At 43.4% G+C, this 11886-nt stretch overlaps 1 pseudogene; it reads left to right on the top strand.

Moving 5' to 3' along the window:
• The first annotated feature begins 3891 nt into the window (after positions 1-3891).
• Positions 3892-6152, top strand: LOC144250289 (neurexophilin-1-like; annotated as a pseudogene).
• The last annotated feature ends 5734 nt before the right edge of the window (positions 6153-11886 follow it).

The raw sequence follows: 11886 nt of genomic DNA, 5'->3' as shown, positions 1-11886 counted from the left end.
CATCCTTGCATCCCTGGGATGAACTCCACTTGATCATGGTGCACTATCTTTTTAATATGTTTTGGTATTTGACTTGTCAGAATCTTATAAGAATTTTTGCATCAATGTTCATTAGAGATATTGGTCTGAAGTTTTCTTTCTTTGATGTGTCTTTGTCTGGTTTTGCAATCAGGGTAATATTGGCCTCATAGAATGAGTTTGGAAGTGCTGCCTCTTTTTCTATTTTATGAAATAATTTGAAGAGTATAGATATTAGTTCTTCTTTGTAGTTCTTGTAGAACTCATCTGTGTATCCATTCAGTCCTGGGCTTTTCTTGGTTGGTAGGCTTCTGATGGTATCTTCTATTTCATTGCTTGAAATTGATCTATTTAAATTGTGTATATCATCCTGATTCAATCTGGGCAAATCACATGACTCTAGAAATTTGTTGTTGTCTTGGATATTTTCTATTTTATTGGAGTACAAGTTTTCAAAATAATTTCTAAATATCTTCTGTATTTCCATAGTGTCTGTCATGATATTTCCTTTTTCATCATGGACATTAGTAATCTGAATTTTCTCTTTCCTTCTCTTTGTTAGCATGGCTATGGGTTTGTTAATTTTATTTATTTTTTCAAAGAACCAACTTTTTGTTTTGTCAATTTTTTCAATTGTTTCAATTTCATTGAATTTCAGCTCTGATTTTAATTATTTCCTGTCTTCTACTGCTTTTGGTGTTGATTTGTTCTTCTTTTTCTAGGGCTTTGAGATGTCATTTGTTGGTTGACTTTTCTTCTTTTAAGGAATGAACTCCATGCAATGAACTTTCTTCTTAGTACTGCCTTCATAGTGTCCCAGAGATTTCAATATGTTGTATCAATATGTTGTATCAGTATTCTCATTCACCTCTAAGAATTTTTTAATCTCCTCCTTGGTGTCTTTTGCAATCCATTATACATTCAGTAGCATATTATTTAGTCTCCAGGTGTTGGAGTAGTTTTTGTTATTTTATCATTGATTTCTAATTTCATTGCATTATGATCTGATAAAATGCAGGGTAGTATCTCTACTTTTTTGTTTTTGCTAAGAGTTTCTTTGTGGCATAATATATGATCTATTTTAGAGAAGTATCCATGTGCTGCTGAGAAGAAAGTATATTCACTCATTGAAGGATGAAATATTCTATATATGTCAGCTAAGTCTAAGTTATTGATTGTATTATTGAATTCTATAGTTTCTTTGTCCAGCTTTTGCTTGGAAGATCCATTCAGTAGTGAAACAGGTGTGTTAAAGTCACCCAAAAGTATTGTGTTGTTGTCAATTTTACTTGAATTTGAGAAGAATTTGTTTGATGAACATAGATGCTCCGTTGTTGGGAGCATATATATATTTATAATTGTTAAGTCTTGTTGGTGTATGGTTCCCTTGAGCAGTATGAAATGTCCTTCTTTATCCCTTTTGATTAACTTTAGCTTGACGTCTACTTTATTTGATATGAGGATGGGAAGCGCTGCTTACTTCCACAGTCCATGTGAGGGGTATAATTTTTCCCAACCTTTCATCTTCAGTCTGTGGATGTCTTTTCCTATGAGATGAGCTCTCTGGAGGCAGCATATTATTGGGTCTTTTTTTTATTCAGTCTGCTAGTTTGTCTTTTGATTTGTGAGTTTAGGCCATTAACATTCAAGGTCATTATTGAGACATCATTTGTATTCCCAACAATTTTTGTTTATTTTGTTTTTTAAAAATATTTATTTATTTATCAGTTATTGGCGGACACAACATTTTTGTTGGTATGTGGTGCTGGAGGATCGAACCCGGGCCGCACGCATGCCAGGTGAGCGCGCTACTGCTTGAGCCATATCCCCAGCCCCTTATTTTGTTATTTAAATTGACTTGATTTCTCCTTTGATTAATTTTTCCTTTAGTGTAACACCTCCCTCTGCTGATTTTCATTGTTGTTTTTCATTTCCTGCTCATGGAATATTTTGCCAAAGATGTTCTGCAGTGCAGGTTTTCTTGCTATAAATTCTTTTTAGCTTTTCTTTATCATGGAAGGTTTATATTTCATCATCAATTTTAAACTTCATTTTTCTGGATACAAGATTCTTGGTTAGTATCCATTTTCTTTCAGATCTTGATATATGTAGCTCCAGGGTCTTTTAGCTCTCAGAGTCTGGGTTGAAAAGTCTGCACATAACCTAATTGGTTTCCCCCACATGTAATCTGATTCCTTTCTCTCTTGGCTTTTACTATTCTTTCCTTATTCTGTATGTTAGCCATTTTCATTATAATGTACCTTGGTGTGGATCTGTTGTGATTTTGTACATTTGGCATCCTGTAGGATTCTTTTTTTTTATTTAAATATTTTTTTAGTTATATATGGGCACAATATCTTTATTTTGTTTATTTATTTTCATGTGGTGCCGAGGATCGAACCCAGGGTCTCACACATAAGAGGCGAGTGCTCTACCGCTGAGCCACAACCCCAGCCCACTGTAGGATTCTTGAATCTGATTTTCCAATTCATTCTTCATGTTTGGAAATTTTTCTGATATTATTTTATTGAATAGATTCTTCATTCCTTTGGTGTGTAACTCTATGCCTTTCTCTATCCCAGTAACTCTTAAATTTGGCCTTTGTATGCTATCCCATATTTCCTGAATGTTCTGCTCATGGTTTCTTACTCTGCGGTCTATATTCTTTTCAAGATTATATATTTTGTCTTCATGGTCTGAGGTCCTCTCTTCCAAGTGGTCTAATCTGTTGGTGATGCTTTCATAATTTGGTTTATTTATCTTTCATTTCAAGGATTTCTGTTTGTGTTTTTTTAAACCTCTATCTCCCTAATGAAGTAACAATTTGCTTCCTGTATTTGTTTTGTAACTCTTTGTAGAATGATCCTTTGCTGCCTGTATTTGCTGCCTTATATCATTCTTTAATTCATAGAACATTTTAATTATGTGCATCCTGAACTCTGTAATTTCATCTGCTGTGCTGGCCATGGATTCCAATAATGTGGTATCTTGATTTGTTTGGGGCAGTTTCCTCCCTTTTCTTTTCATGTTGCTCACGTGTCTTCCCTTCTAGCACTGTGGATCCAAGGCATGACTGTTTTTACCCTATAGGCTTATAGTGCCCCTGAAGGGTTCCAGTACCTCTCTTTTGAGGGGAAGGACAATGTTAACAGATCCCAGTATAAACAATTTACAACCTAAAAAGAAATAGTTGCTATTAAGACACTTACAGTTTGGTTCAATTATTATCTACAATATAATCAGTAGGTTTGTACAAGGGTTTACAGTTTCTGATGGTGGACAAAGAATTGGGATTGAGATATATGATGATATCCTGAGGAGGAAGGAGGTGAGGATATAGAGTTATTATATCTTAGAAAGTATGAAAGAGAAATCTAAAGAAGAAGGTTAGTAGCAAGAGAATAGAGATGAAGTAATTTGGGGTAGACAAGTAAGTGGAAAGACAGTACAGTACATAAAACAAATGTACAAATATTAAGAAAAATAAAAATTTTAAAATGTTACTTGAACTCTAAAGTACTGATATGAATCAAAGTCTGAAACATTGATCTGCTCTTATCTACAGATGATTTTCTAGTATTTGTTAGGTTTTATTACTTGGGGAAACTAATAATTGGAGGAAAAAAAGAATATACAACACAACTGTTCTATACTATTCAGATGTCACAGTCCTCAAAACCCTAATTTATGCAAAGCAGTTGGTTTCACATATGTTGGGGATGTGAGAAGGAGAAGGGAAAAAAATCTCAAAGAAAGAAACAAGGATTGTTTTGGTTGGAGATCAGTACCTTTCCTGCTTCCCTCTCATCCAATAGATGGGGTCATCTGTTCTTAGCTGGTATCTCCGCCCTCAGGATGGTGAATGTAACCAGGATGTCACTGTGCCAGGTTAGCAGCTTCTGGGGAGAAGAGAGAGTTAGAAACTGAGTACCTGGCCTCCTGGAGTTCCAAACTGGGAGTTGCCCCCATTAAAGGTGGTGGTGAAGGTGACCCAAGATGGAGGTGGCAATGGGTGTCAGGTCAGGTCAGGGAGAGCCGGGTGATGATGGGGTTGAACATGGAAAATGTGTTCAGAGACGGCTCTGTGGCCTCCAGTGTGTGCTGTCTGCTGTGTTCAGAGCCTGTGTGGCCAAAAGTTCTCTGTGGGTGCTGATGCAGATGGTCCCACTCAGGCACCTGGTAGTCCTGTGTGGGCGAGTAGTTGGGAGACCTACTCTGTCACTGAGGCCTGGAGCCCTGCACAGTAGAGTGGCCATGATTCCTACATGGGAGCAAGAATATCACTGGCAGAGAAGCAATATTCTCACTGCTTGAGTCCCAGGTCACAGAGCAACACAGAATGCCGCTTCCCTCTGTCCCGCCATCTTGGATCCCCCTGTCCAGTCACTGTTGCATCCACATCTTTTGCAGGCCTAATTCCTACCCCCAACCTGACTCATGGCCTCAGCTGGCGAGTCAGGGGTGGGGTGGCCTGTGTGCAGGGCTAGTGGCCTATGTACCTGGGAGTCCAAGGACAGGAGTATGTGTGAGGAGGTAAAGTGAGAGCACATGTGCTTATAGCCAGGACTTGGGCAGCTCCCAGGGCAGATCTTCCTGGGCTGTGCAATAGTAAAATAAACTTAAACAGCATTTTCCTCGAGGAAGGGGTGCCATTTTCTAGTTCCTTTAAGGCACCTGGAAATGTCCAAGTAAGTCACAGAAGGTTTGTGGAGGGTAAATCTCAAACAGTTTGTGTTTGTGATTAAATTGGCTATAATTAGCACAGTCAGTTACAGTTACTTGAACTCTAAAGTACTGATATGAAGCAAAGGCTGAAACATTGATCTGCTCTTGTCTACAGATGATTTTCTAGTATTTGTTAGGTTTTATTACTTGGGGAAACTAAGTCTTAAAGGAATTAGGGTTTGCACCTCTTTTAAAGTCTTAAATGATTCCTTTGTAACTGGTTAAACAAACAACTGTCATTTAAGCCTTGACTAAGAGCTATGTAAAAGTTTATAAAATGAAAGTTTATGTAAGTTTCCTGAGAAGACAACCCATAAGTGCTCTCTTTTATACATTGTATCTGATACACAAGGGCCACGTTGTCATTTGAAGATCTGTCTTATGTATGTTTGCTTTGAATAAGTCTATTTCTGACCATTAACACTGTTCCCTAACTGTAAAAGAGATTTAAGGCTATGCTTTGACTTTGGTTCACCTAGGCAGGCCTGTGATTATTGTTACTGTACACTCTGGATTCTACATTGTACTTTAAAAGTTAAAAATGATAATAATGAAATAAGAAAATTTTAAAAGATTAAAAAAAATCAGGCACCATAGGCTCTCTCTGCTTCCTGGCTGACCTGTCCTGAGCTGCTTTCCCCCACCATGCTCTTCATCATGATGTTCTGCCCCCTCGGCCCATAACTATGGAGTCGACTGACCATGGACTGAACCTCTGAGACTGTCACATGTGCCAATTTCACAAATGGTGGAAACTCAGAACTTCTGAAGTCAAGAAGCTGAAAATCCACACTAAAGCACATGTGGACAGAAAGCAGTGATCAGTTGTCTATCAGCCAACTCCTGTCACAGACTATTCATGGCAAAGAAAATGATGCAGATTTGGACCTATGATATGACCCCCCAGAACCTCCGTCTGAGAAAGACTCCTGGGACTGGCTGAGGAGATCCACAGATGTTCAAAAGCCTCAGCCCAGGGCTAAGAAAAGGCCCACTGTAAATAAGGAAAAGTTTAAGAAAATGGGGCGATTTTCATTCAACATCAAAAACAACAAAGATGAACCTGTTGACAACTGGGGAAATTGTAGATCATAACCATGGGGCATTTAGTGCTTATTTGGGGCATAATCCCACTAGTGGGGGATTGTAACTGTCAGGTCAGTGCCTCCTACAAAAATTGTGGGATTTGACTTGGCACAATAAACTGTGATGGATGCCAAAGATCCCAAGTCACTTACCTGTCATGTCAAATATGAAAGGGTTGACAAGTCTCTAAGAACTCACTCTGCAACAACAGCTCTTCAAACACCTGTTACCAGGAGCACACCCAAGGCCAAGTGCCCTGGCTCTGCTCCAAGCCCCTCCAGGGGCCTGTATTTACATTCCCTTTTATAGAGGATTATAGATGAGTACAGAAAGTGTCCCCACTCTAACTGTCATGTGGGCCCTCCCCCCTGGATGAGGATGGGGAAAAGGGGTGGGGCTGAAGACTGAGGAATTAAAGATCACATGACAGGGCTGTTACCTCAAAGAAGGTCACAGCTGTGGCCGGGAGTGTATCTGCACGGCTGTTCTTGTCTGCGTCAAAGACACTCGTGGAAAGCAATCTGACGTCACCTCTGCCCAGTCAGCTTCATCTCTCAGTTGTAAGTCACCACAGGTTTTTTAAATTTATTTTTATTGGTTCTTTTTATATGTATTGGTTCTAATACATAACATTAGTTTTTATGTTGACAAAATTATGAAAGCATGGAATATAACTTGTTCTAATTCAGCCCCCAGTACTTCCCCTTTCCCTCCCCTTTACGCCCTCTAGAGGGAAAAGGGTTCTCTTCCCTCTACTCTACTGATCTTTTGCTATTAAAGTTTTTTTTATTTAGTGTCTTATGGATGCGCATAATGGTGAGATTCACTGTGTGTACATATACAGGAAAGTCAGGTCAGATTCCTTCCACTGTCCTTCCCTATTCCATCCCTCCTCCCTTCCCTTCATTCCCCTTTGTCTACCCCACTGATTATTCTTCTATTCTTTTTTTAATCCCCCCTGTATTTTGAATTAGCTTCCACATATCAGATAACACTTTCAACTTTCAACCTTCAGGGACTGGTTCATTTTGCTTAGCATGATAGTCTCCAGTTCCATCCATTTACTAGTAAATGCCATAAAGTCTTTCCTCTTTATGGCTGAGAAATACTCCATTGTCACCCTAGATTTTGAAGTCACACTTGAGGACACACAAACACACACTCATCTACCACTTATCAAGAGGACTTTCATTGACTCATAATGATTCAAAATAATCTATCTTCAAAAGGACAAACTAAGCAGAAAATGTTTCTAATACTCACTGCTCTGGAAATCTCTTTGAAAGTCTTCAGTTATACTAATTAATAATCCCCACTGAGGCATTCCTGAGCTTCAGGTAGCTAAACTGGTAAACACTACTGTATATGCTTATTAAAATGCAAAAAAAAGTGATTTTAGAGCTCTGTATTCTTTATTTTATGAACACAAAGGGTAGCCACTTTTTTCCAGCATACAGTAGGCACATTCAAGGTGATACAAAATGATTCTTCCACTCCTCCCCCCGCTATGGAGGGAGTCTGTTTTCAGTAAAGATGAGCAAACATTTGGAATTTACATGTGGGAAGACATTGGGATTACAGATTTCATTGCCAATCACTGGATATTTGCAAAGTTGAGATGTACTAAGGCCACTTAAAACAAGTTACAATCCTTATATAAGAAGGGAAAGGCCTGTCTTATCTTTACTACACATAGGGTAACAAATTCAATATCCTACTCTTCATTTGTTTGAATGGTTTATATTGTACACGCAGTTTAACCAAGTGTTATTTGAGCTGCTTATTAATATTAAATTGTTCTTGTCTTTCTACTTGTTATTTGTTCAAAAAGGAATTCATTTAATCAATGTAGCCATGAACTCCATTAAAAAGATCAGCAGTGTCAAAAGTATGTATTCAGCTCAAGTACTACTGAAAACTATGTAGATATATTATTTATGGGAAAAACAAAATGTATATAGAAATAAAACAAAGTTGAGTTCAAAAAAAAAAAAGGCACCTCAGATGCTGGCAGGGGCCTTGTGGGCCTGTTACTCAGAAGTCAGAAGCAGGGAGAGATTAAATAACTGCCTCCCCTTCCAGGATCAGAACTGTTGGGAGTTGCCCCGGCTCCAAAGACTAACTTCCCCATCCCCCAAGAAGAGCGGTCCAATGGTGAGCCCTGCTGGCTCACATGATCCTGCCATCCAATGGTGAGCCTTTCTGGCTCACATGATCCTTACCCACCAATCAGATTAGCCCTGCTGGCTCACCTGATCCTTACCCACCAATCAGACTAGCCCTGCTGGCTCACATGATCCTTACCCACCAATCAGACTAGCCCTACTGGTTCACCTGATCCTTACCCACCAATCAGACTAGCCCTGCTGGCTCACATGATCCTTACCCACCAATCAGACTAGCCCTACTGGTTCACCTGATCCTTACCCACCAATCAGATGAGCCCTACTGGCTCACCTGATCCTTACCCACCAATCAAAAAGCACCCCCTGCCAACTGTCAGACCACTCTCAGCTCTATAAATATGCAGAGCTATTTCTCAATAAATGGGCATTCTCTCCGAAGGCAAGCCTTGATTGTTCTTTCAAGAACCACCATGCCTTCCTGCTCCTGTGCTCCGGACAGGGAACACCAGGACCCATCCCAGGATCCACAACCCAGATTCCTGGCGCATCCTGGAATCTTAGACCTCATGTGGCAATAGAAGGAGCTGAGGATGGTGAATGTTTCCTTCCGTAAACTCTGCAGACATAGGAATTTGGGGTCCTGGTAACTATAGCATTCACCAAAGACAATGGCACAGATGAGGTTGGCCGTGATGGAGTGAAAGAGGAGGGTGGGGTCCGGATAGGTCCCTGGGGATGAGAGGCCCATGGTGGAGGTCTGCCTGTCCCTGCATTGCACTGTCCTCCTGCGTGACTCTGACCTGGCTGGGCCATCTTCACTTGCGTGGTTGGTTTCTGTCACTTGGCAGCCTTCTTTCATGGGTCTTTCAGTTGAGCTCTCTCTCTTCACACCCCTCTCTCTCTAGTATTTCAGGGTCTGTCTTGGTCTCACTTTCTGTGTACATCTGTCTCTCTCCACACCTCTGACCCTCTGTGAGGCTGTCCACTCTCTTTTCTGTGCCCATCAGTCCTTGATCCCCGTCCCCTACACCTCACTACCCCTCTGTTTCACCCCTGATTCTAGCTTTAGCTTTTTCATTTATAAATCTGTTCTTTGTATTTTCTCTTTCTAGATCTATGTTTGCCTCCCTGGCTTTTCTCTGTCTTTTTTTGTTTTTTGTTTTTTGTTTTATTTTGTTTTCTCTCCCCTCTCTCCCCGCCCTCTGCCGCAAACTGCCCGGCCCCGGGCCAGCTGAGTCCCCGCTCCTGCTGCCGAGCACTGCCTGCGGCACCCCTGCTGAGCGATCCCCTGCTGAGCTGTCAGTGCACACGGGCTTGCAATCTTGCAACCCGGTTGGGCACAAAAACACAAGCCAGTCAAACTGAGACAAAGTTTTATTTAGAGAGAGGCCGTGTGCGTCCCCTAACAGGTGGGTCCGCCACGTGTGTGTTCTACCTGAGCGGGGGGGGGGGGGGGGGGGGGGGGGGGTTCCTCTTCCCCCGGAACACCCTCCTACCATCCTTTCCCAACCAATGGGAACTCTCCCATTACAAGAGTGACATGAGTAACCTGAGTCCTGAAAATGGGCCCAGCTAGACAGCATGAGTCCAATTACCATATGAATGTGAATTGCTGGCTGGCAGTCAATAAAATCCAAAGGTGCCTGTATCAATATTTTTGCTGTGGCTCCTAACAGCCCTCCTCCTCCCTCCCTGACTCCTCTGTCTCCGTGTTTCTCATTCCCTTCCCTGTGTCTCTGTCTCCCTCTCTCCCTGAATCTGTCTGCATCTCCCTGTCCCTGTCTCTTATCAGTCATTTCTTCCTCCCTATGTCCCCATCTTGAGTCCCCATGGGGCTCATTCTGAGGTGTCCACAGCTCCTCCACCAAACTCTCAGCCTCCTCCTTGAGTCACTCCTCAAAACTCCACTTCCCCCTCCCAAAGTCCTCCATGGTGATCAGACAGAACCACTGGAGGACTTGCCAAGGCTTTCCATTGACAAAGCTCACTCCTGATTGGGGGGGCACAGAGGGAGTTTGGGAGGACTCATACTCCCCCATGTCCCCCCAGTCCCCAAACTGTCCCCCAACACCAGTTCCTAGAATATGGAGTCAGTGATGGCAATGAGCCCTCAGCTGGAGAAAGCCTCAGCTTGACCCACTAGAGCCTCATGCATGACCTCGTATCCACACAGGCTGATGGCAGGATGGGGTCCCAGTGCCCTGTGAAGATGTTCCCATATTTCTCCCCCAGCTCTGGAGACAGGGTCCAGACCTCACTATCAAGCACAAGAGAAGCGTCTTCCCCACTCCCACCTGAATGACACCTTCCAGGGGATCCTGAGCCCGGATGGCTGTAGCCTCATCAGGGAAGAACCAACCCTTGAACTCCGTGCTTTGTCCAAGCCTCACACACGCCCTTCCCCAATCATCCTGTCTCAGCTTTGCCAAGGACCATCCAATCTTTGAATTTTAGGAATAGCACCACTCCCCACACCCAGCCTCTCCTCCCCCACTGCAGGACCAAACTCAAAGCCTCAAGTCTGAAACCCCTCCAAGTGATCCTCCTCCCTGCCTTCTCCCCAGAACTCCAGAAGCTTCTCTATGGGGCATACTGGGCCAGATCTCTGCTGAAAGGAGAATTCCCAAGCTGCTGTGAGACTTTCACCCCATGTTGGACCTCCAGCTGCTCTCTGCCTTGATCCGCTCCTCCTCCCCCCACCCCCCTCCTCACCGTCTGTGGTTGTTGGAGGAGGGTGTGCCAGGACCCTACCTTGGCAGAGCTCCTAGCAACTCTTCAGGGAGCCCGAGGGAGGCAGGAACTGCACAAGCCACATGTTTAGTCCCAGAGCCAGCTTCCCATTGGCCACTAGCTGCAGGGAGACAGCTCCTGGAACGTGTCACATGTCCCTCAAGGACATGCCAATGAGTGGGATCTGGCCAGACTGGTTTCAAGTGGCTCCATTGCCAAGTGGCTCTCAGCCATTTTCGTCAGGGGATGGCATCCAGCATGAGAGGTGAAGAGACCTGGCAGGCAGAATGGGGGCCTCCCTGAGCCCTTTGGTGGCAGGAAGTTATTCTGGGTATTAAAAGACAGTGACCCACAGAGGTGACATGGTCTGATGGCAGAGGTCTGGTTGGGTTTGGGGTGGGTGGAGGGTGGCTGATGTTGTCTTTTATCCACGCACACCCCACCAGGTATTTTGAAGCCCGTCAGAGGCCACACTCTGCTGGGGCGCTCCGAGGGCAGCAGTGAAGGAGACGGCAGGCTGTCACTTCACAGAGCTGGCAGTCCCTCTGAAAAGGTGCCTGGGGACATGACCATCAATAAGCCACGGGCAAAATGGTGGGGTCCCCTCCTGACGTGGGAGATCAGGTTTGGATGTTGGTTTGATTTCAGAAGATTTCAAATAAATATCCAGGGATCCAAGGTGCCACCGTGGAATCGTGCTGCTTTAGGACATGTGGGCTGAGGAGGCCCCTCCCGGGAGAGAAGCCGCAGGGACAGGCAGCCAGGAACAGCAGGGGAGGACCACAGGGGCAAGACTGCGCTGTGTGAAGAAAAAGAACCCGACACAGGCTACCACACGTCAGACGATTCCTTTATGTGAGACGGCTGGACCAGGCAGGTCCATCACACAGAAACGAGATTGCTGTTTGCAGGACCTGGGCCAGTGGGACTGAGGATGGCTGTTTAATAGGTGCAGGGGTTTGGGGAGGAGCGACATGAACATCAGGAACGAGATGGTGGTACTTGTTCACCAATGGGAATGAACTAAATTCTACACTCCAAATGGTCGATTTTGTGTTGTGTTAATCTATCTCAATGTAAATATATACAGGTATACATATATGTGTATGTATGTATGTACATGTATATGGAGGAAGGCTCTGTGGGGAGGTTTGGGTTCTAGAGCCAGAGTGCAGCCTGGCTCCTCCACCCACTAGCTCTG

The sequence above is a fragment of the Urocitellus parryii genome, chromosome 15 (genome assembly GCF_045843805.1).
Source record: "Urocitellus parryii isolate mUroPar1 chromosome 15, mUroPar1.hap1, whole genome shotgun sequence".
Taxonomy (NCBI): Eukaryota; Metazoa; Chordata; class Mammalia; order Rodentia; family Sciuridae; genus Urocitellus; species Urocitellus parryii.
This window is presented reverse-complemented; position numbering and strand designations above follow the sequence as displayed.